General features: G+C 44.9%; 1 protein-coding gene across 1 annotated transcript in view; it reads right to left on the bottom strand.

Annotated features, from left to right (window-relative positions):
- Positions 1–24,299, bottom strand: part of Abhd2 (abhydrolase domain containing 2, acylglycerol lipase) — a 103,242-nt gene extending 78,943 nt beyond the window's left edge. The window contains exons 1-2 of the mRNA XM_003475250.5: positions 24,165–24,299; positions 2,142–2,234 (exon numbers count right to left, since the gene is read on the bottom strand). The gene's annotated coding sequence lies outside the window, so the exon portion shown is untranslated. The remainder of the gene's footprint in view (positions 1–2,141; positions 2,235–24,164) is intronic.
- Positions 24,300–24,520: the final 221 nt, after the last annotated feature.

Below are 24,520 nucleotides of genomic sequence, written 5' to 3'. Positions count from 1 at the left end.
CGTAGGACTGCAGGCAGTATGCTGATTTCTGTGAAGAGGCCACCTCACAGTGGTCTGCATACTTAATGCACACCTGGAGCAGCAGGTGTGCATGAAGTGCTATGTTTACAGTGCTGGGAGGAAAGCAGGATGGGCTGCTGGTGCCAGCTGCGCTGTCCTGCCTGCTTGCCCACCTCTCTGTTTTCTGAGCAGGCTGAGCAGAAGCAGTCGCAGCCTGACCCAGCCAGCTGCTCTTTGGAGGCCCTGGTGCTGGAGTCTAGTTCTGACTCAGCCCAAAGTCTCAGTGGCCATGGCTCTGCAGGTTTCAGGTAGTGTGGCAATGAGTGTGGCAATTTTTTTTTTTTTCCTGCAGGAGTCTAGCTGTAGCCACTGGTACAAAATTAAGCTAAAGGTAGATCAAATTCGACTACTAGCCCCAAAATCAAAATTACAGCACAGAAACTATATATGCATATGACATTCCCCAGCACTGCTAATACTCATGCTTTAAAGTAGCTTTACACACACACACACACACACACACACACACACACACACACACCTGAACTAAACAAATTAACAGTAACAAAACTTCAGCCTTTTCTTGCTGCTCAGCTGAGTAACAGAGCATCAAGGTGCTACCTTAATAATCAGGGAAAACACAAGCTAATAAAGGAGGAGGATAGGGAAAGGGAGGAATGAAAGAGGATGAAAGAGGAGAGGAACAAGAAGAGAAAGGGGAAGAGAAGGAGGAGGAAGATAAAAAAAGAAGAAAATGGTAACTCCTACAGGCCAGGTATCTATGGCAACTGCTTCCCCTGGAATGATCCCAAGTAGCCTTTGTGAAAATGAGTTGTTATGAGAACTCCGGTAGCCAAGGATGGAGACCAAACAGACAGGGCAAACAATCTCCAAAAAGCAAGTGGGGTGTAGATGACCCAGTGCTCCTAAGACCTAAGGCAGGTCCAGAGAGGCCTCAGGAACCCATTTCTAAAATCAAGGCAACTTTAGCAAATACATGTTCTAAAAATACTGCAGATCATCTCTGGCAAGGGTTCTCAACTCACTGAGGAAAGAAAATCAGTGATCACAGTTGTTTAAGTACACTTCCTCCATCAGGGTAAGAAAAGTCCTTTGCTTTGTTTGTTTGTTTTTAGTGGCACTGGGGATTAAAGCCGGTGCCTTCATATTGAGCTACATCCTCAGCTCTTTTTTAAAAATTTGAGACTGGGTCTTGCTAAATTGCTTAGATAAGTCGTAACTTGCAATCCTGGGATTCCCTGGTGTTTGCCATCATGCCTAATCAAAGTTATTTTTTAAAACCTCCATGACACAATTTTGCATCAAGGCTAGATCTCGGGGTGCCCTCTCAACTGCATCAACATTAGACTTGTTGAGCAGATTTTTAAAAGTCTTCATTTCATTCCACTTCTAGGGTCAGTCAGGTCCTCCTAGAAGCTGTCTATAAACCTCCAAGACAAGAATTCTTAATCTGAAGGCTGTGGATCCCGTGGGATTCTAGGGTGCTGAAACTCCCTGAAATCAAACATTATAGCTTGTGCACATGTGCAGTTTTCTGGGGAAGAGGCTCCACAGCATTAATCAGATCTCAACAGGCCTATTGCTTAAAAAACTACACAGCACTGCACTCGAAGATGCTCGATGGATCACCCTGCAGACCCCATCCTTCACCCTGCTGGAGCCCTGTCACCTAAGCCAGTTAGACTCATGCTCAACAAATACCCAAGGGGAGACAGCGGCTGGTTAATTATGGCTTTTAAATCTAGGAAGTGGAAGGCCTACAATAAAAACCTACCAGACATTACAAAGTTTCTCTATGTGTTGGGAATATGGATCTGGAAGAGAAGTTATTCCTTGTATTCTTTGTTGGAAGGGGAACAGAGTAACACAGGGTGTGGGGTGTGGCTCAGCAGTAGGGTCTTTGCCCGGCCTGTGGGCTCTGGGTTCCATCTCTAGCACAGAAGACATACTGCCCAGTGATGGGGTAACGCAAGGGGTCGGGTTACCAGTGCACACTGGCCTAGAGTAGTAACTTTTATGGAATTAAAAAGAAACCTCTCCTTCCCACTTCTACTCCATGCATACTAACATGTAAGGAGGCAGAGAGAAACAGGAAAAGTGCGAGTTTTAGCAAAACATACCTATGTCACTTGTTCCTCTCAGGGCAAATATTAATTTTCCTTGAAGAGTTGTACACTGGGGCTGGTCAGATCAGATCTCTTATTCAAATTAACCTAAAAGATGAAAAAAAGATTGGAGGGTGATATTTTTATTTTTTAGGACCAGAAATTGAACTCAGGACCTTATGCTTGCCAGGCAGGCACTTATGCTGAGTCAAATCCCTGACCCAAGGGTGATAATTTAAAGAATGAGAAAATAACTGTTCAGTTGAAATAAAAACACTCTAAATTTTTCTACATGTAATGTCATGAGGGAAAAAGACAACTCTTTTGTTTTGAAGCAGTTCTCACTACATAGTCCAGGCTGACTCACAATCCTCCCGCCTCAGCCTCCTGAGTACTGGGATCCCGACTGTGCACTACCACGTCCCGCAATTCCTTTAGCACATGCGCCGTCCTTGTGGTCATTTGGTTACTTTGACCCCTGCTGGGGAAAGCCCTGTGTGGCAGGCTCTCCACGGCTTCCAGGACAAGGTATCTGCAGGGCTCGCTGTCCTGGCTAAAGCCAACCTTTTATGCCCCACCTCCTAATGTGCCCTGCAGCAGTGCACAGTAGCGCAGGCAGCAGGTATCTATGTAACACCTGAGTGAGGCTCAGCCAAGACAGCACAGCCGGCGGACGCATCCTTCGCTCCCCAACATGTGGCCTTGGCAGGAAAAACGTGAGCCGAGAAAAGTAAAACAGAGATGGACTCAGAAACGATATACCAGAACTGAGCTCAAGACCAAGCTGAAAGCAACAGGCACAGGGCTTCAGCACCTCCAGCTTTGAGCCTGGACAGGGGTCCCAGAGGCTGGCTGCCAAAGGGTGCTGGAAGCAAGCGCTCATTGTGGGGTGAGGAACCAGAGTCCTTAGCCCATGAGTGCTAAAAAAAAAAATAATAATAATGTATAGATTCCTAGGCAGCAGGGGAAGCCAAAACAAGAACGTGGGGAGACAACCAATGTGTACGTAATGCTGTCTTTGAGCTGTTCTTCATAATTCATGCATACTAAGTCTTAATCCTTCCCATGCCCAGTCAGATAGATAGGATTACTACCCTATTTTACAGATGAGAAAACTGAGGCCTAAGAAGTTTTAAGTATTTGCTCGAGGCGATAAGTAGAAAAGCCACGATCTATCCCTGGTTCCAGAGACTATGCTTTGAACCACTGTGCTATGCTACATGAAAGCAAGAAAGAGACAGAAGCAAACAAACAAAAAACTTAATGGCTTGGTAAGTATTACTGTAAAATCTGAGCTGAGATTCAAGCCTTGGTTTTGTTTTTTGGGTTTTTTTGTTTTTGTTTTTTTCCTGATCCCACCACAGCAGAATAAAGAAGAAAATGTCAGTCAAAGCAGAATCTCAGTTAACCTTCCCAGTAGTCCTGCTCAGCTTTGCATTCTTATGATCTCCTCACAAGAAAAATATTTCTGAGTAGGGTCTCCAGCCACAGGACTAGGTTCGCTTGCTGGCAGAGAAACAGGCCTGGGGCAGACCTGAGATCCCAACCTGGCAGTCCATGGACTGGTAGGTTATACCAAATTATCGACTTGTCAAGTTATAAACACTGGGAGAGTTGAGATAAAAATCTAGAGTTTTGGTTTCACTTCAAATAAAAAGTCTAAGATTTGGCAAGATGGAGCCAGCATTCCCACACGGTAACAAAGAACAGTCCTGAGCTGCGCTGGCCCTTAAGGTAAGGTAGAGGCTCTCTGCGGTCCTCAGCACTGGCCCTGGACCCCTGATCATCTTCAACCCTGGCTCCTGGCCCACCTGAACTGTTTTTAGTACCTGAATGGGCCCTGTAAGCATTGGATATGCAACTTTTAGAGAAAATTAAGGTTCCTTCTAGCTCTAGAGATGTTTACATTGATCAAATATTTTTTAAAAATGTTATTAAGTGAAAATTCACAGAAAAAGGGGGAAGGACAGAGTGGTAAAGCTTATAGGATAACAAAACGTAGTACCTTTTGTTGACTGATATTTAACTTCTGATTGAAGTCTACTTATACTCTTAGCTCTTCCCATTAACTATTTGAGATGGCTTCAATAAATACTACACATAGATAAGATAGATACAGAGAAAGACTTGGAAATGTAACTGACTGCTGATTCCAAGAATGTCTCCCCTTCATCCTTAGTAACAGAACCTGGTAATGTGCAAAAACCATCATAATCCAGCTTCCTTTGCATCTAGTTGAGTCCAGGGAACTAAATTCTGGCTAATTTTGGAAGGGTTGGTCTATTAGTCAGCCTTTTGTCTCTGTGCCTAAAAACCTACAAAAGTTAACTTAAGAGGAGGAAGGATTTATTTTGTCTCACAGTTTCAGAGGTTTGACTCCTGGTTGGCTGGCTCCAAGGTACAAAGATCCTAGCAGAAGAACCTGGTGGAGAAAAGCTGCTTACCTCATGACAGCGGAGACATGCAGTGGGCAGGAAGAGAGCAAAAGAAAAGATACACCCCTCAAGGCACACCCCCAGTGACCTACTCCACCAGGGCCCCACCTGCCCACAGCCCTCTGCTGTGAACTCATCAATGGATTGGCCCTTTGATGAGGCTGGTGCCCTTATGATCCAATCACCTCCCAAAGCCCCACTTGTGAACATGAGGCTTCTGGGGAACATTTTAGAACTAAGCCATAACAGTGTGATCTCTAGGAAGGCTCCTCAAAAGGCAGAGAGTTGATCCTCTGTCTTCCCTCTTCCCTTCCTGCCTCCTTGGAATGCAGACAACATGGGTGCAATTCTGACAGCCACCTTGGGCAATGAGTGTCCAAGGAGCCCCAAAAAGATGACAGCAGAACAGAAAGACAGTAACCTGTGTTCCTGACATATTAGACCTAGATCACCTGTCTCAGGATTTCTTCCACATGCAAGAATCACTTACATCACTGTTACTTCCAGACCTTTGTATTCAGTAGTTTTCAGTGATACACAAGGGCATATTGTACACCTAAATTGATGTGTTATAAAGTACTGGTGATTTCTTTTTTTTTTTTTCTACTTTCCAAAATTCATCATGATTTTAAATACTTTTGTTACTAGAAAAAAACTTTAAGGGCTGGGGTTAGATTAGCTCAGTGATAGAACACATGCCTAGCATGCATGAAGCCTTAGGTTCAATCTCTGGCCCTGCACAAAGAGAAAAAAAGAAGGAAAAAGTTTTAAAATAGCAACTAGTAAGTAGGTGGGGCCACCATAAGACATAAGATATGATATGATACTAACTAATAAAACATAAGAAAGAAACCCCATCGTGAGGCTGGGGATCTAGCTCAGCGGCATAAGTGCCTGCCTTGCAAGCAGGCAGTTGTGAGTTTGATCCCCGGTACCAATAAAAAAAAAAAAGAAACCCCCATCAGACATGACATAATAAGATATTAACAATACATAAGAAAGAAACCCCGTACAAGGAAAATGCATATATCAACATACATAACAACTATGTGTGTGATCCAGCCTCGAACGTCTCTGACCCTTGTGACCGTCAGGAGAAAGAGGAAACCCAGCCAGACCAGTGGTCTCTCAATGGAAAGAGAGCGGCAGACAGTGCTCTTGGCCCAGACACACAACATACTCAGTGGAAACAGGGCGTTGGGGTGCACAGAATTATTTTTAAAATATGTGTGGCTTTATATAAAGGGACCTGAGTGCTGTGATAGTGTCTTCCTACAACTGTTTTTTTTAATAGCAAACATAGCAGGTAATTGTTGCATCCCTTGAAAAATATCAAGGTTTTGAAACTCAGTTAAATTCATGGAAGGCAATCCTAGGAGTGACTTAGTGTCACTGTGGGCCACCTCTGCAGCTGGATTCAGGCCTGAACCGGATCCACATGTCCCTGTGGCATCTTCCTTGAATGTCGCTGGCTTAGGTACCTAACTACTGTGTGCCAGCTATCATGCAGGATGGCAATTAAGTGGAGTTCGCATTTTAACTGAGGAGAAAAGTTCATGTTACAGATCTACATACTTCAGAAACTTGGAGCTAAGAATAGTACAGGAGGTGCATTCCTGTAACCAGCACTCAGGCGGCTGAGGCAGGAGGATCCTCGCAAGTTTGTGACCAGTCTGGGCTACAAAGTAAGTTCAAGGTCAGCCTGAACTGCATAGTGAGATCCTAGCTCAAAAAGAGAGAAACAAAAAGTTCAGGAAAAGATTACACAGGGAAGGATTTATGGAACAGGTAGAAATGGGTATCAGTGAATGAAGTGTAGGATTTAGAAATACATGTGTGAGGGCTGGGGATTTAGCTCAGCAGCATAAGCACCTGCCTTGCAAGCAGGTGGTTGTGAGTTCGATCCCTGGTACCGATAAAAATGAAAAAGACAAAAAAAAAAAAAAAAAAAAATACATGTGTGGAGGTGTCACTCATGCCTATCTATCTATCTATTCAGGAATTTACAGTAATTTTAGAACAAAACAATATTCATTTCAATTTATCTTGCGCTTTATTCTATGGTGCTTTTTATTTCCTAGACCAAAACTGCCACTAAATATTCATATTCTGACATGTTCTAGACGTAACAAATTCGGATTGCACTGCACTATTTGGTGTGCCTTCTCCCTTTCTGAGTCAAAATGAGCACAAAGCAGTCTGGACTGGGAAACAAAGTCAGAAAAATTAGGAGACAGGGTTGAGAAGATGGAAAATCAAGGTCTACCCACCCCATCCCATCTCTGTTGTCATTTCCGGACTTGTTGTGATCCTCTGGGCTTTCTGTGCATCTGATTCATCCTTGAACCCCTGCCTCTACTGTATAGGTGGACTTTGGGCGCTGCAACTGATAGCTAGAATCTATTTGTAGTCTCCACATTAACAAAGGAACCCAAGGCACTGACATGCCCAACATGCTCATTAAAAGAGCGTTAATGTTTCCCTGGGTCTTTGAGGCATGCTCAACCAGTATCTCCGCCATGGGAAAGGCCCAGACTGTCCTTCTGTCCCTTCCCACTGCTTGCCACAGCCAAGAGCATCAATTTAAGACGAAGACACAGAGCAGGAAAGACAGCTCCAGTCGGGGTTCTAGGACTTGTGGGCTACTTTAGCCCTGCTCTATCCCTTCCTGCCTGGTGACTTTGAAAAGGTCACTTGACCTTTGGCGCCCTAAACACCTCGTGTAAAATGAGCAGAATGGATCAGAAGTAGTTGATGCCAACCAAGGTTTCTTTCAGTTTAAAACATCTGAGACTCTAGGGAGAGAATTGCAGTCCTTGGCTAAAAAGCACAGTAAAAGAATCTCTGCTTTGTCACAGAACCCAGCGCCTGCGTTCCCCCCTGCTCCTTAGACCATATACGGCAAAATTCATCAGGATGAGCCATGCGTATTTGTCACTTCTTCAGATAAATTCAGCATTTATACATTTTAAGAGCACCGTTTATGCCAGTAGTTCCATCATATTACTTCAGGAAGTGTCCCAAAATACTAGTTATTACCATCACCACTACTAGATTCTCTGTTTTGCCTCTGTAAATGATGTAATCTGACAGAAATCACCACAAAAGACATGCTTTCCTAGCCAACACAAAGGCCTCGCCTTTCAATGACTGGCTGACTGACTGGACTTCCTCCTACGAGTCTAAAATTAATCCTGAGAGATACTCTTCTTGACTCTACTACAGTGAGCCATGTTGGATTTCCTAAGATCCTGAGTGAGAGATGGTGATCATCAAGTCCCCTAAATAGTCCTAAAATCTGTTGTTCCTGTTTCTGTGCTAAAAGAGGGCCCTTAACATACACCTTGTCCCCCAGCCTCGGCCAGGCTGCTCCTCAGCCAGACCTCCTCCCGGCAGGGAGGCCTGCTCAGCCACCCGCAAGCCAGCACAGGGGCCTCTGGCAGACTTCATCCCTCACAGCTACCCCGTGGGGTGTCCAGAGGACACCAGAAGGCCACAGCACTCTGACATATATGTGTCTCTCACAACATGATCTGTCTCCACCCTATGTAAGCCCAGTCTTTCAGCTTTTTTGGTGGCCATAAAGAAGCCCCCTGATGTAGGTACCATGACATGTCTAAGGAGAAAGCAGGCAGGGAAAGGGCTGGCTTCTCCCCTTATCTGTTATTTAACTAAGGGAATCAGAGCTGTTAGAGTAGAAATATCCAAAAGTCAAGCTGCAGGAGCTGGCTTTCTCTGACATAGCCACAGAAGATGCTAGAAGGCCCAGCATCCCCTCCTAAACATGTCTTTCCATCTGCAGAGGTCTTTAGTCGGTGGGCTGGGACCCTCAGAAAGACATGGGGGCTTTCCAGACAGGGCCTCTTCCACCCAAACTGTATCCCTGACAACAGGTCCTGTGCCCTTTCCATCAGGACTGATGTCCTTGGATAGATCAGTACCTTGGCCAGTAGCTCACAGAACTAGCCCTAGCATGGTGATCTAGGCCTCTTCTGTGGGAGGAAGTATTTGGGGTACTCAGGCACTCCAGGTTTTGAAAGACCCTTCTCCCTCTACCACTGCCTACAGCCCGAAGTGATGGGTAAACCTTGGCAACAACAGGACCAATCCCGTTTTTTCTTTGTTTTGTGGGACTGGGGATTGAATCCAGGGCTTTTGCACTGAGCAACACCCCCAGTTCTTTTTTGTTTCTCATTTTGAGACAGGCTCTTGATAAGTCACTAAGTTGTCCAGACTGGGCTTGAACATGTGGTTCCCCCTGCTCTGTTTCCCAGAGTGCTGGGATCCAGGCATACTCCACTTCACCCAGCCTTTTTTTTTTTTAAATGTATTTTATGTATTGTGTGAGTGTGTGTGTGTGTGTGTGTGTGTGTCTGTCTGTCTGTCTGTCTGTCTGCGAGATTAGTGACTAGGGATTGAAACAAGGTCCTTCTCACTAAGCTGCATCCCCAGTATCTCTACCCCTTTTATTTTAAATGTTAAGACAAGTTACAACATTTAAAATGTTTGCCAAGTCACAAAATTGTTCAAACTAGACTCAGACTTATAATTCTCCTGCCTTGGCCTCTCAGAGCACTGAGATGCTCAGCAGCACCATGATCCAATCTAGCAGCCCACTCTAATCTCGTTTCCAAGAGGTACCAAGACACATTTAGTGTTGAACATTAAGCTACTTTCCTCCCGCTGCTGCCACCCCAAATCCCTGGGCTGCCCTGGAGCCTGAGCAACTGGGAGCGACTGCAAAGCAGGGACGGGTATAGAAAGCACCAGAAAGGAGAAGGCTCCTCAACGTCTCTTACAAAGAAGGCTCCAGTCAACATCTCTTACAAAGCAGATCCTACAAGGCCAGACATAGTTTAGTAAAAGAAAGAGGCAAGAACCGACAGATAATTAAATACACTTATGTTAATGTTGCTGATTGTTCAAATTTAAGACCTTGAAGGACTGGGGACTTAGCTCAGCAGCATAAGCGCCTGCCTCGCAAGCACACAGTTGTGAGTTTGATCCCTGGTATTGATATAAAAACAATTAAGATCTTGAAACTGTCTTTTTGTGCAGGCTCACTCAGGTGATAAGAGTTTATTTAAGCATATTCCTCTGTAAAATCGTAAGGTCACACATACTCAACCTGCTCTTAAAGCCATTTTCTCTAGCACTAAAAGGAAAGTTACCCAAAGTAAAACATGTGCACTTTACATTGAAATGTCAGGAACAGCTACTCACCCAGGCACTTTCACAACAGAAACTCCCTAAACTAAAAATACTTGAGGACTGAGTCACCAGTCAACAGCACATTTGCTTGCGCACTTTTCCCATGCCCTCGCTAAGATGCCCAAGGAAGGCTGGCCAGCCTGCCCCTTCAGGAACAGCAGGGCTTTCTCCTCCAGAAGGAACTCAGAGCACTTAGGAAAATCACAAGCAGAACTCTGCTGTCTCCGAGAAACCAGTCCATGCCAGAGAGCACTCAGAGAACCATACGCCAGGTGCTTCCTCTGCGGAGAGGCCAGAACTTGAGAGGAGGACAGGCACTTTCACAGAGAGCTTCCAAAGTGCTAAACGTTGTGCTTAAAAACCACAACAAAACACAAAAAGCTGTATGGGTTTTTGTAATTAAATTCTGTAATGTGAAAAGCAAAATCTCAGTTTACCGGAACCCAACAAACTCAAGTGAGTATAGTCTACTGGCATCTTCAAGGACACAGCTGGGAAGTGTAGCTCTAGACACATGGCACAAAACAAGTTCCGAGAGTGCTTCCTGGGAACAGAACAGAGCTCGGACCCCTACCACCACTACCACACACCCATGTTTGCAAACATAGAAGGAAGAAACGGAGACAGAAGGATCCCTCACCTAAAAAAACTCAATGAGGCAGGCGGAGAAAGTCTCACCGACAGCAAAAAAGTTCGTCTACTCTCCTACTCCTATTAATAAAAGTAAAAATACAAAGGAGTCCCCATTCCTGAGTGTTCTGCCAGACCATGGAACTTGTTAAAACCTATGCTCCTAGGCCTGGAATGGGGATGTGACTAAAGGCAGAGCCCTGGCCCTCCCCGGAGGACAGACGGGTTCTGCCTGCTTACCTGCCTGCCTCTGCCAGCTCAGCTACCCTTAGAGGCTGAATTTCTCAGGCCTTGGCATCCACGCCCTGCAGCCTGAGGCCAGACAGCAAAGCAGCTGCAGGCTCTGTGTCCTTCCTACGGGAAGGTTCTGGCGGCAGGAGCAGACACTTCCCAAGCATCTAAAGGATGCTTTCCTTACCTCTGCTTTATAAATTCCTCAGATGCCACAAGTTGAACAGGATCTCCTGCTAGTTCAAAGCACCAGGCTTGGAGGTCATATGGGTTTCAGGGTGACCAACTCTTAGAAGACTGATACCACCAGCAAATATGGAGGACAGATTTGTGCTCAGGGCCTCGGGCTAACAGTGAAAAGTCGCCGTGAGGTGGCCACGCATGGGTGCTGAACGAGCCAGCCCCATTGCCTAGCATTGAGAAAGCCCCTCCCAGACTAGCTACTGAGAGCTCAAAGGGCCTCACCCCACCTTCTAGGACACAACACAATCGGAAGGATACAGAAGTGCTGGATTCTTGATGTCAGAGGAGAGAGGGGATCCCCTGCTGCCAGCAGCATCTACAATTATCTCCCCCTACCCAACATGCTGTGCAGCTCTGGGCAGGACACTTGGCCTTTCTGGGAATTCTGAGGTTTAGACAAAGAGCCCATGTGGTATAACTGACTGACACAGGTTTGAGAATCAGAGGACCTGGGTTTCAGACCAGGTTCGGCCAAGTAATCTTAGGTGAGTCATCTAAACCCTGAGAGCTTGTGTTTTCCTCTAAAAACAAGAGAAGGGAAATTCATTATGCCTTATTATGGGAAAGAAGTTGATGAAATTATGTGTGCTAAAAATACTTTACAATTATAAATATCCACAAATATGCTCAAAATAAGGGTTGTAAAATATTTTGAATTCTTTAGAGGAAAACTGCCTTATTAAAAACATCAAGATTAGAAAAATGTTAGTTTTAAAGTAACTGCGTCAGGAATTTTTACATACAAAGAGCACAGATATTAGCCTTCTGCACTGAGGACACAGAGCAACCTGGAAAAATAGCTGTTCAGAAGGAAGCACTCTTGGGGATTTGACAGAAGTTCACACCCTCAGATGCCTGCATCTCCCCACACTGCAGTCCACAGCCCACTGTTCCTCTGATCTCCCCTTCAGGAAGCCTTTCCTCTTCCTTCTTCACAGACTGAGGGGAAGTCCTCACTGCCACCCTGACCCACCAGCAGGCTTTCTCTGTTGATTCTGTTTGTGTGTGTTGTTTTTTTGATACAGTAATTTAGGCTGGCCCCAAACTCACAGTGATCCTCCTGCCTCAAGCCTGAAGGCTGGGATTATAGGGAATTGGGCCACAATGCCCAATTCTCTGTTCATTTCGGTCAACTTTTGTTGTTTGATTTTATCAGTTGTAAGAGGCAATGGTTTGCTCTTGTGTCCACCTCTGGTCTGCCTTTATGCACCAGGCAACCCCATGAAGTAGGCATGCACATGATGCAGGGACAATAGGGCGAGAGAGATGGCACGGTAGAGGGACAGTGAGTCATCGGGGAGTGAAGCCGCAGTGCGACTCTTACACGGGGCATTCCAGGCTCCAGCAGGGAGGATGGTGCCTCGGGTAGGCTGCGTGGCCACATGCCTGGGGCCCGAGATGATGCCATCTGTGCCTGTGAGGGACTGACTAGAGGCTGCAGTATGACAGGCCTGTCCCTGGCTCTATGTTCTCAGCCCCATGGCTGAGTTGATCAAATGGTGTCACCTACCACCAGCAGTCCTCAATAGCATCCGACCAACTTTCATACCTGCTGAATGGGAGCCTCACGGGGGCCCATCCTCTCCCCCAGGCCCTGAGATCCCAGTGCCCCCTTTGGATTCTATAAATGCAATTAGAAAACATGCTACTCTCATCTCTACACAAAAGTGACGATTCCTATCTGTTTCATCACTACTGGGGATTCTGAGACATCCTTCTAATTCAATCTTCCCATTTAAATTCTATGTAGATTGAAAGGGTGTTGAGCACGTACTGGGCATCTGTAAATGTTTACTGGCTGGCTGAGTCTGTGGGAAAGGCAGTGGCCCAAAACATCCCCACTGTGATCCCTTGAACAGGATTCTGTTACAGGAGACGATTCCATTGGGGCTCTAAGGGTACCCACCACACCACCGTGTCCTGAGAGAAAGCTCAGTGTGACCTGGGACATCAGCAGCTTTTGAACATTTTAAAGAACATCTTAAAGTTCACCCAAATAATTACCTGTCCCAAACAAGAATTTTCAGCCTTGTCTTATCCCAAACAAGAGTCTTTCCACACTCAAAGGAGCTATTTTTCGAAGCCATATTTCTTCCCCTTTTCCCTGTTTGTGTGAAGAACATCCTACGAGGTTGAAAAAGGTATAAATCTATTTCAGAACTGCTGTCTCACAGGAGGAAAGATAATTCAAAGCAAAACCAGGCTATTCTATGTAGCAGAATGAAGAAAAGGCCCCAACAGGGAGAGGAGGTGCAAACCTTTCCATCCGCTGCTGGGGTTCAGGTAAACAGTGGAATAGCATAGAAGGCCTGTGACTCTCACCCTTCAGTCTAAGCACCCAAAGCAACAAAACTGTGAATGGGATTTCCTAACTATGTGATATGATCTGCTTTGGTCTAGAAAGTGTAAGTCAGAATAGCATTAACCCTAAGTTAACCCAGACCACAATGCTGGTGGAATCCTTTCAACATCTAAGGAAAATCAAAAAACCCGCCATCCAATGTCGGTGTGGTGGTCTGAAAACAAATTTGAGGAAGAGGTCAGAACAACTGGGGTTACAAAGACTTGCACTATGTAGTGAGGCTTTCTCTGGTATGCATTAATGGCAGTTCATGGCTCTGGGGACAGGAAAATCCGGCCTGGTCACAGCTATACCACACACTACTTGTGTGACTCAAGGAAAGGGTTTTTTTTTTTTTTTTTTTTTTTTGGTATCGAGGACCCAACTCACAACCTCACCCTGGCCGGGCAGACACTGTGCCACTGAGCTATCTCCCTGGCCCTTGGGGAAAGTTTCTTAACCTGTGACACCTTAGTGTCCTTATCATTAAGAGAGAATAATAAGGTCTTCTGTGCAGAGTCGCTAAGGCATACATGAAGCAGAGCAGGCCCAGAACCCACACCAGTGCATCCTGCTAGAGCAATAAAAATTAAAAACACCCACAGTGTGAACGTGTGGCAGTGTACTCACCAGAAAGGCAAACGCAAGGCTCCTCCTCTCTGACTTGTGACTTTAATCACAGGAGCTTCCAGACCATCAGTTTCTGTATCAGCTGCCACAGTTTGGGAATCAGAGGCTAGGGATGGGGCACAGCAGTGCTCTTTGGCTGGATATCACTGTCTTTAACTCATATGTCATTTCTTGGTTTTGGTATTAAGAATTGAACTCAGGATCTAACTTGTATATCTTCACACCAATGACAGAAGTGGATAATAACAAAATTTTCAAAAGGGGGGCTCTGCAGTTTCTCAAGTGTTGTGATTTTAACATATTACTTCATTTATTCCTTAAATCACAAAATGTACTGGCATCGACAATGGAGACCAAGCACATAATTTAAAGCATATTCTCAGACATGACCTCATTCAGTACTCACAACAGCTAAGTGAGTTATTTTGAATCTACGTAAGGAAACTGAGGCGTGGGGGTCCTCGCTGCCTAAGGCTTTAGGAACAGAGAGAAGGAAGGTACCTCCCCATGTTAGAAACCCTCTGCAGAGCTGAATGGATCCCACCACTCCAAACCCCTCGACAAAAGTCAGAGAGAGACATAAATTCACACTCCTATGGAGAGCAGATCTATGGGGACAAAGTCAAGATTTCACTTAGTAATTTCAGCACAATATCTGGCTTTGTGTGTAAAGTCAGTAATAATCACAGGCCAGTAGTATTAATGACAGAGTGAGGGAAAGCGATTGTTTTCTAAGCTGAGGAAAATATCCCGGCCTATCATCTACTTGGCATTTCCCGTCATCTTACTATTGTGAAGGGCACATTTTTCATTGTCATTGACAAGAATGAGAGAGCACTTATTTTACATGATGCTAATAGAGGAGGAACTGCAGCCAGGATATTTGGCACACGAAACGCTGAAGTCTGCAGTGTGAATACAGTGTAGGCCATATCGGGAGGTACAGAGGACTTGAAGCTTAGTACGCACCCATGGACGGCCTTCCCTGGGCCAAGTGAGGGAGTGCACAGCGAGTTCAGGGCCCCAAAACCATCCTGACAGCACAGTCCCCGCAGAGCGTCCACAAGAGAAAGAACTTCATTATTGCCTGCTAAACAAATGAATGAAAGAAAGAAAGAAAAAAAAAAAACCTTCCTAGTAATGAAGATTCTAGGACTTGCACAGTCCTAGAAATAACGTATTTCCCCCAATTTTTTGGGTACAATAATTTGGATACATTTGAAATGTTGGTAGGGTGTCAAACAATACATGTGGCAGTTGGTTAAAATGCATCATTCTATGCTAAGTGACTAAAGCAAGGAGCAGAAAATGTGTACAATAGGCTACCAGTTACATAAAAAAGAAAAGACATGGATATAAACATGTATTTGCTGCACTATGCATAAAATAGTTTAGCCCAAACTTGGCCCACAGGAGCATCTGGACGCCTCTTAGAAGCGCTGTGGTAACAAAGTCAACTTCTACTTCACAATTTCAGGATAACACCCAGCTTTGCATTTAGAGTCAATAATAATCATGGATGGGTGACATCAACGACTGTCCAAGGGAGAGGGACTGTCTTATAAATTGGAAAAAATATACAAGGTACTAATAACAGTCTTCTCTAGTCATTGCTTTTGGGGAAATGCTGGATTTCACTCTTTACCGTGTTGTATCATGGTAAAGAGTGTATGTAATACCTGTACAAAAGGAAATAAATCTCTACAAGGTACCCAGTTTCTTCATTAAGAGGAGAAGAAAAGAAATGGGGACCCAAAGAAAGGCAAAAATGATAGAACAACAAGTCACAGTGTGTGATTCTTAATTTGAATACTGATTCAAAAAACTAAACTTAAATAACTTGAGATTTTTAAACAACTGGAAATTTGAACAATGACTGGATATTTGATGACATTAACATAATTATTAACTTTTTAAAATGTTATAATGGATATTTACTAAAATAGCCTATATCTTTAAAAGATATATTGGAAATATATATATATATATATGCAACTATATGAAGTCTAAAATCTACCTCAAAATAAATGCATGCAGAGGAAGTGGCTTGGGGAATAGAGGAACCTCCTCCAGTTATGATTATCAGTAAAGCTGGTGATGGTGACAAGGCCTGACTGTGTACTTCTTATGCCTTTATAATTCTCATAATAAAAAATAATAAATGAATAAGTGATTACTTTTCATCAGGACAAATATTGGCAGCCATTGAAGTCCAAGCTCACCCCCAAACTTTCAGCTGCGGTGAAGTTGTCTGACACTAAATAAGCTTTGGATTGCTGCCAGTTGCACCACCCTGGTAAATATTCAGATCATACAAATATCAATAAATAAACTTTATTGCACAATCCAAAAATAAATCGCTTTGGGAAGGCCCTATCCCATTAGTGTTGAACAGTAAGTGTTAGCTGTGTGTGCACACAGCCTCCATAAAACACCTTTCCCAAACCTAGCCATAATTTTTGCTGTTCTACTTGGGAGTGTTTCTCAAACTCTCTGAATCATGTCAACACTTTCCAGGTCTAAACAAACAGGATCTCCCTAAGGCAAAAACCCTATGAAGCCAACTAACCCTTCATTTGCACTCAAGATTTCTAGAGTTTGGCATGTGAAAAAGAGCCATGCTCAACACATCAGAGACACTGCAGCCTTCCAGGTTCCTGCACTGGGGTCTGTCAAATTTAGAAACCTACTGGCCAGTGCTGAGGGGAAACACTAGTCCTGCCAGATCCCCTTGGTTAAATCACTTGGTATTAAAATTCTTAAATTTAAATTGAATTACTTTTATCTATTATTTATCAAAAATAAACTTCTGCAGCATTTTTACAGTTATGGAGACTAAAGCATATTTACAAACAGGCATGCGGAAAATTTCTCAAACAATGAAATTCTGATGAACCACACTGATGTAATGAGAATAAGACTTTTCAAGCCCGCCATGCCTGCTGACAAAGTCTGTGTGGCCTCACGCTCCCAGGGCCCCTTGAGTCCTGAGAGCCTAGGCCACTGGGCGCAGGTATGCCAACCCCGTTCTCCTGCCACTCTTCTCTCCTGGGACACCTGCTGCAGCTCGCATCTGCACCGTGCGCTGAGCTGTCATCCAGCTTCATTTGATGCCAGTGCATCACTTCTGTGCTCAGCCCACTCTGGAGTTTGCCTGGCTCCAACTCATCAGAACTTCACGAAGGAAGGACACTGAGGTCACGTGGGCAGACCCTGGTAACATCAGTATTAGTATCCCAGTATTCCAGGGCAGTCCTTCAAAATGCTTCCATTTAACATGAAACCGAAAAGTGTGCGCATCCCTTATCTAATAAGGATAATAGCTATCTAATATTTATCTATCCAAGGATCTCAAGAATGTACCGTGGACCCTGGGCAGGGAATTCCTTAGCACAAGGAGAACGTGATACGGCTGTAAGAAAGAGATTAAACCGTCCTGGGGTCATGAATGATAAGTCATATTGTATCTCAAAAACAATCTGAATCATTACCTGACATTCTACATCATGAATTTAATAAGTTTAAACACGTGCTTTGAAAGAACTGCCACAGGGCCTTATTAATTCCAGTTGGTTGGTGAGGTCCAGACTTAGCGTCCTCTGACTCCTCAGTTGTTAACAGCCATAGCACAGCATTTCACACACGAACAAATCTGGAGCTCAAGGAGCCAAAGAGCAATTTCTAGTTGCATATCTCTGTGTAGTCCACACTTCCTCAAAACAATGGAAACAAGATTCCAACAGATAGTTCCACTGGCAGGTTCTTCCCACTAACTGAAATGGCCCGGCTTCCCAGCAAGAGCACAGCCATCACTGTCTAAAGCAGCTGAAAATGTAAAGCCCCTCCCTGAATAGGATTTTCCCTTCTAGGCCTCCTAAATGCCACAATTCAATGGCCATTAACTCAGCCTTTACCAGGCTCCATACTGCCTGTTTAGAAGGTGCTCTTTCTTCTGAGATACTGACCTTCAAACATTCTGGATGCTGAAACATTTCTTCTTAAATGAAATGGGGGTGATGAGAGATGCCAGGGCTTCTGTATTTCTTTATTTGAAAATTAAAATTGTAACAATCCGATGTTGGACTTCCTGATTTTTGTTTTTTAGTGTTCTCACTGGAATGACTAAGTAAATGGTACACCAATACACGCCTACAATAACTAGGCAAAAAATATGGCAACTGGTTTTTTTTGGGAGGGTACTGGGGATTGAACTCATGACCTCACTCTTGCCAGGCAGTGTTGCCACTGAGCTAAATCCCTGCCCCAGGTGGTTGTTTTTTATTTTTGTTTTGTTTCTCACCCCAATGTTTTACCTAGGAGAGATGGAAAAGAGTATAAGCAACAGCATAGTGTGAGCTGTGCTCTTCTAAGCATAGCATTTGTGGTGTTGCTGAAGGACATTGTGGCTGCCCAGCGCGTAGCAAGCCCAGGAAGTAAGGTCTCTAGATTAGACTAGCTGACTAACACCCTGAACATTCAATTTCAAGGTGGTTCTAAATCAGACTCGAAGCAAACACAATCAAGATAAAAGTTAAGCTACTTTCAAAAAGGAAAAACAAAACAAAACAAAATCCACAGTTAACATCTGGGAGCCACTAAAGACTGTGAGACCATGTTTAACTCAATGGGGTTATTTAAATACAAGTGTAGCCATAGAGATTCCAACATGAAGAACCAGAACACTGGTCTCAGAGTTAGTGTTCATGAAAGCCTCTGTTAGCAAGGCTGGTGCTGGCCACACCTTGGAAGAGCTAAAGTGATTTGGAGGTCTTCGGAAATATTCCTTCCAAGGAGAGCAAAAAACTATACATGGTTTGGGGAAGATATTTTACGGAGGGGCAAGTACAAGAGCTCCTTTTTCTTGGGCTGAGAGAAAAAATGGGGTGGGACACTTAATAATGCTCTCCAAACAGGAAGTCCTGTGATAAAAAGCAGGGCTCCTCTCTGATGGCCAAAGGTGAGGACAACACAGTGGGTACTGACGTGCAGATACAGGGCCAGACACAACAGGGATGCTGGAAATGGGCATCTGAGAGGCCAGGAGACTTCCTGTGGAGACCAGAGAGCAAACAGCGAAGCCCTCCACCCACCACTTCCAGGACATCCTGGCAGAGGGCCACAGGTCTCCTGGCTGCTCACTGTCCAACGCCCAGCTCTCTCCACACTGTGACCTTGAGGAGCAGCCCTTACCCCTTCTCAGTCCCCTGCTGCAGAACCCAGAAAAGAAAAACATTTGTGGGGCTGGAGGTTTAGCTCAGCGGCATAAGCACCTGCCTTGCAAGCAGGCAGTCGTGAGTTCGATCCCCGGTACCGATAAAAAGGAAAAAGACAAAAAAAGAAAAAAATAAAAAAAAGAAAAACATTTGTGCCCCAACAGCCACAAAATGCTTTACGATCTCCATTTTAAAGCTGCTGCCTAAGTAAGGCTGCTTCTCGGCACCCTCAGAAACAGAAAACAAATATCCAACATAGACAGCCTTCATAAGCAGTGATGTAGAAGCCTTTTTCACACTGCCAAGAATCTTTAAGGAAAAAAGAAACAAGGTTCCAAGCAGTATGCACATAACGCACCACTGCTTGTGTGAAACGGATGGGTAGGCAGAATACTCCCTAACAACTTTGTTCTGGATGTATGAAATATATTCGAGGTGCACAGACCACCTCGGGAGGATGAAGGGATCAGTGACACTGGTTGCCTCTGAGGGGGAAAACAAGTGGCAGGGAGCAAGGATGGACAGAGATCATTCCTTATCTGACCTTTTGTGCCTTTGAGATATTTTCTTTCATCACACAATGTATTAGCTGTCTTGGAAAAACAAAATCTGATTGAACACATGCATTTAAAATATGAGTGATTTTAAAACAAAACACGTTTTATACCACAAGAACACTTATTATCAACCGTGTTGACCGTGCTCTTGGCACACAGCAAATACTTGCTTGGCTGAACTTAACGAATCTCCACCTAAAGACAACCAAAGAAAATCACCCAAAGCTAAGGGCTTCAATATTCCAATTCTTTAATCAAGTCTTCACCTGTCTGCTACTTAACTACCACAAAAGATCAGAGTGGTCCCTGGGTTAGGAGCTGCACACACACTTCACAGGGACCTGCAGGGCTCTGCAGCTGTCCACATCAGCCATTTTGTAAACAGAGAACCTTTAATCCCCAAATACAATGCCCTGGAAACAAGACACAAGAATAAATCTGTACATAGGAAAAGGATCCTTAGGGAAATAATGTCAGCACCTGTGTATCCATATAGGACTGGAAGCAGAGGGGTTAAGGATGGCCTTGATCACTCACTGGAACCCATGCCAGACCACGTCGGGGGCACCTGCCTTTCCACTGCACTTCTCATCGGGTCAGCTTAGCCCAAGATGAGACGGAAAGGCTAAAGCACCTCACACCCCATGACATCTACAGTCTTCAGCTGGTCAAAGAGGGCTCCAAACTCATTCCCCAACAAGAATCGGAATATCGTAAGGAGTAGGTAAGGGCACCACGCAGGACTCTCATTAGGTTGGAAATGTCTTTCTGCCAGGGCTATTCACAGTGCCAGATTTTAGGCAAAAAATAAGACAGACGCTTCCCTTCACTTCCAAAGGACCAGAAAAGGGTTGTTCTCTGGGCAAGAGCTCTGAGCATGGCGAGTGGGAAGCAGTGTACCTACTGCATGTGGGCCCTGCCTAGGATTCCTGGCAGAAATGTGGGAAAGGATGAAGCGAGGAATATGAACAAATAAGAAGCCCTTCTGCCAAAGCACTGTGAGAAAGAGCCCACATCAATACACAGGCAACCGCTTAAACAAAAAGCTGAAACTCAGAACCAGCTCTTGAGAAAAATAAGGGAAAAGGTGTGATCAATACATGCCTAGAACTTCTCCAAAAGTTTACAAGAATTGATTTTATTTATGTGTGATGGTATAAACAGCTGCTTTGAAGAAAAGGAGACATTATAGTAGCCACTGCTGATTTCCCATCATCTTGTTGTGAAGTCCAGGAATGCTTTTATTCTTTGTTTTGATTGGCTTTAGTCTGTTTTGTATTATTTCATTTCAGTATCTGTGAAGGTTATGGACAGCTATTTTGAAGAGAACAAGAAACATGGTAGCCATTGTTATTTTCCTATTGTCTGGTTTTGAAGGCCTGTAATGCTTTTATTGTTTTGTTTTGAATGGTTTTGAACGGTTTTATTCTTGTCTTGTTTGAATTTATTACGTGTGAAGATGTGGACAACTATTTTGAAGAAAACAAGAGACATTATGATAACCACTGTTGATTTCCTGTTGTTTTGAAATCCTATGTTGATTGCATTGTTCTGATCTGCTTTGTTCTGTTTTGTTTTGTTTTATTCTCCTTACAATAAAAAAATACAAAAATAAAACAAAAAGCGATCATCTTTGGTTCAATGAAGTTCACAGGTTAAAAGAAAACAAGGAATGCACAAGCAAAGGGGACTGGATTTCTGCACAAAAATAAAAGGTGACAGGCATCCCTTCAGCGGAAGGGAGCCAGCTGACCAGCTGAGGGGCCCACTATCAAAACCAGTCAGGGAATGAAAGTGAAAGTAGAAAGGGAAGAATGGGACCTTCTCCAGCTAGCAGGGAGGGGAAAAGAATTCTCCCTTGCACTTGCCATTTGGTTTATTTCAAGCTCTGGAAGAGAACAGGCAAAATGCAGATAAGCCAGTGACAAGCTAGATTACCAGCCAGAACTCGTCACATGCTTCTTTCTACCAGGCCAGGCAGGCCCTGCCGCTGCTCCCCCTACTTAAATGACTAAGGAACTTGCTTAAATGCATTTGACATACGATCCCTGAACTTCTGAAAAGCACTTAATACAGTGGCTCATGAAATCTTAATCTAAAAATGTTCATCCATTTATAATCAAGCTGCCTTACACTGACAACTGGGGAGGAAGGCTGCACATATTTGGAAGGCTGTTGTGGAGATAAATATCATCACAGACTCTGTTTATCACTTGGAGAGAGTCCTTCTCATCCCCTTTAAAGATAATTTTTAAAAATTCCCATCTAAAAAGAGTAATCACAAGGGAACGACTAACAGAGAAACTGAATTATCTGATTAAATAAGAAGAAATTCTCTATGATGAATGTGATCATTATGTATATCAAAAGTATATCAATAAAATCAATTTTTAAAAAAGAGAAAACTACATAAAAAATAAAATGCAGCCAAGTGTAGTGACTTATATGTGTAAACCCAGCTACCAAGGAGGCTGAGGCAAGAGGATTGAAAGTTCAAGGCCAGCATGAGGAACTCAGACCTTGCCTCAAAAAATAAGTAAATAAATAAAAAGGGCTCGGGATGTAGTTTAGTGGCAGTGGAAATAAAATACAGTGTGACTTGTGGACCCCCACAGATGTCTACACTAAAATGAAATCTAGGATAAGTTTAATGATTTGGGGCCAAAGGAAGATGGAAAAATACTGGGGGATAGATATGGGGGAAAAAGTGGTATTAAAAGGTAACAACAGTCTAATCGGAAAATCTATAGTGGTTACTATGCAGTAGGCACTGTTCTAAATGCTTCCAATATAATAATTCGTGCACTTTGCAAAAACTTTCCTAACCAGAGTAGCATCTCATTCTTGTTTCACAGAGAGGCTAACACCCAAAGTTACACAGCTAAGTAAAAGCAGGTCTAAGACTTACACCCAGGTACTCAGATACCAAAATCTGTGCTCCCAACCTCTCCCCCAAATCTTAAACACTGAGAAAATGAGAGATTGCTATCCAAATATATGATTTTTAAAAAATCAACCCTTAGTCATGGCTCTGTGCTGACCAGCCAGCCTTGTGAGCACTGGCCTGTTTCCTTGCCTATGCATTGAGAAGGTTGAACTGGGTGAGCTCTATCTCAGGTCTTTGGCTCTAAAAATGTCAAAAAAGCACATGCCGACAATCAGCGCTATGCAGACTGGCCTGCTTTCTGACTGGTTACTTAAAGGTTAATTCATCCTCAGGCAACAAGTGATGTTAAGATTCTTTTTCTGCCTTCTGACCTTCAGAAATTCATGTCCTCTCTGTGCAGGCAAATGACAGAAGGTAATGAAGAGGGGGAAATAGACTGTCCCTCTTTTGGATTCTGCTTAATAAGACTGCAACCAAATGGCCCTTGAAATGTGCTGGGCACTAATTGTGCTGACTCTGCCAAACCTGCAGACTCTGGAGGTCCCTCTTCCCACCCTGTTCCTGGAAACTACCTCTGAGTTTGGTTTCTAGAACACAGATGAAACTGACAAACGGTTGCCACCGAAATAGAGGAATTAGGAAGACCAAATCCACAGTAGTTTAAATTAAGGCCTTTTATGGTGCTGAAACAAATCATTTGGCTTATTTATCTTTTGGTATATCTTTTGGTAGCATCCATTCTCTTTGTTCACACCCACACTTGAGAGCTGAAACTTCGGAATTTATCATGGGTGAATTTAACACCCACTTCGAACTTAATGGACCCCCCCCTTTGAGGTGTCTGCCCCCATGTAGGCATTAGATGGAACCCAGAGTGCCTCAGTGGGTGGAGAAGAGCCTTACAGATGGATCATGCATTCCTCCCTTGGGAGTCTTTCCCAAGCATCCCTGACAGGTGGCTGTCATCTGGCTGGGCCCTGCCTGGACATTTCCAAGGTCGCGGTGCTGGCTGATGGCCTGGCGGACAGATCGCCTCCAGAGCTGCTGGACAGCTCTCGCCGTGGGAAGCCCACGAACAGCCTAGAACAGTGTCACCGCGTGGGCCGTGCTCACTAAGCCTCCGAGTGGGTTGCTCACTAAGCCTCCGAGCTGCTTCCCTACAACTTGAACACGATGGTCCCGGGTGCGCCCCTGGTGCCCCCAAAGGCAGAGACTCCTGGAATTTCCGGGGCTGTGATTAGGCCCCGAGGTCCTTCCCGGTCAGCTGAGGACCTTGGATCTTGGTTGCGAGCCTGGGCCCGCAGACCCCCGAGTTCGATCCCTGAAGGCCCCAGGAGTGCGCACGACGGGGGCCGGGATGGCCGCCGGGAGGCCGCGGTCGGGGCTGTCCCCACCTCAGCTCTCGGAACACAAGGGGACAAAGGACCTTCCGGAAGGCGTATCCCCCGCCGTCCGGGTTCCCCTAGTCGCTGAGCAAGCCCGCCCTGGGGACCCCTGCGGCGCCAAGAGACAGCCCCCCTAAGAGCCCTCGAGGACCCCGGACGCGCAGCCTGCGGGGTGACGGCCCGGGCCACACTGGAGACCGCGGGCTTGGGTTTTGGGCCCGACAGCTCCTGGGCACGATGTCCGGCCCTCGCAACTCGCTCGACAGTGGCTTTACCTGAACGTGGATGCCTACAGCTGCCCAGCTCGCCCACAGTCAGGTCCCCGCAGCTCCGCGGCTGCCGGCTGCGCTCATGGAAATGCAGCCGGAACCCCTGGCCTGAGCGTCTCCCGCCGCTACCGGCCCCGCCCAGGCAACTGCTGCCACGCCCCTAGCGACCGACTCTGCTACGCCCCTAACCACCGGAACCCGCCTGTTCATTGGGTAGCTCCAGTGCTACTCACTAGCCCTTGCGCTTTCTTTGCACCTTGTTGGCAGTCCATTGGTCAGCAGAGCTGCTCCTCAGAATGGAGACCGGCGTCCATAAAGGACAGTTCTTCGACAATTGGTTGCTTTTGACGTCTTTGGTCCCC

Source organism: Cavia porcellus, unplaced genomic scaffold (genome assembly GCF_034190915.1).
Source record: "Cavia porcellus strain 051 isolate PalLab524CR breed Dunkin Hartley unplaced genomic scaffold, mCavPor4.1 scaffold_6, whole genome shotgun sequence".
NCBI classification, from domain to species: Eukaryota; Metazoa; Chordata; class Mammalia; order Rodentia; family Caviidae; genus Cavia; species Cavia porcellus.
The sequence above is the reverse complement of the archived record's forward strand: the minus strand, read 5'-3'. Positions and strand labels throughout refer to the sequence as shown.